Below are 1124 nucleotides of genomic sequence, written 5' to 3'. Positions count from 1 at the left end.
TTCCCACCAGTACAAAGCACTTGATCTCAAACGAGATACAGCAAACATAACTTTGTCTTCTTCTGCACTTTTACTGATTTGCAGACTCAGCTCAATTTCCTTAAGTCAACACATAGCTTTAACAGGATCACGCTCACCAGAAAACTTAGGAGCTTTACAAGCAAGAAACATCTTCATATGTCCTCCCTTTTGCACTGAGGACGAAGTAAGGGGTACAGATGTACCAGTTACCGGTGTACTAGCTCCAGCTTCCTCCTGATCGGAATTTCGTACCATATTTGGATTAGTTTAGTTTGTACGCTTTAACAAATTTACCAAACTTTCCTGAAATTTTCCCAGCTCTGCTGCCAACATATCTTGAGTAATATATTCGGGGTCAGAAACATTATGTCCACCCCTTGCTCTTCCTCGACCTCGGCCAGACATTGAATTTTCTTGAGCCGAAAATTCCTGTTCCCCACGAGTTTCTTGTCTAGTACCTCGACCTCTTCCTCGTCCTCTACTACGACTTCGTGTTTCTATTATGTTTTCTGGATTCTCCTCTTGCGTAACATTCCTTCTTCCCCGACCTCTTCCATAGACAGCAGAGGTCCTTTCCGATTGATTGGGATTATCTGCCTTTTCTCAGTACGTAATCTTTTCTGTCACATTTAAACACACATAATTATTCTCATAATCATAACACATTTATCCTCATGTCCACTCATAATAGTTTCAGCTATAACATATTCTTATGTTCATAGACCCAGTGAAACCTATTATCATAACTTTCCACACCTCTAGTTTAAGTCTAAGTATTTCGCAAATACCCAGATCCCTTAAACCAAGGCTCTGATACCAACTGTAACAACCCTCTTATTTCATATACACATAATTTACATCATCATACTCATAAATACTGAAAACAGTATTATTACAAAACCTGGACTAACAAAAATGTATCTTTAATACATATACGAACAAACTATTATCAACGTTTAAACTTTTCCTTTGCCTTTATCTTGCAAATTACACTGACCTGCAAAACAGGTTAGTCCAACAACTGAGCGTTAGACCAAAGAGGTCTAGTGAGTGTATACATCTCATACAAACATTATACATTCCAAACAATCAGTTTAGAATCA

This window comes from Cynara cardunculus (assembly GCF_001531365.2).
Source record: "Cynara cardunculus var. scolymus isolate 2C chromosome LG 2, CcrdV1, whole genome shotgun sequence".
Classification (NCBI taxonomy): Eukaryota; Viridiplantae; Streptophyta; class Magnoliopsida; order Asterales; family Asteraceae; genus Cynara; species Cynara cardunculus.
The sequence above is the reverse complement of the archived record's forward strand: the minus strand, read 5'-3'. Positions refer to the sequence as shown.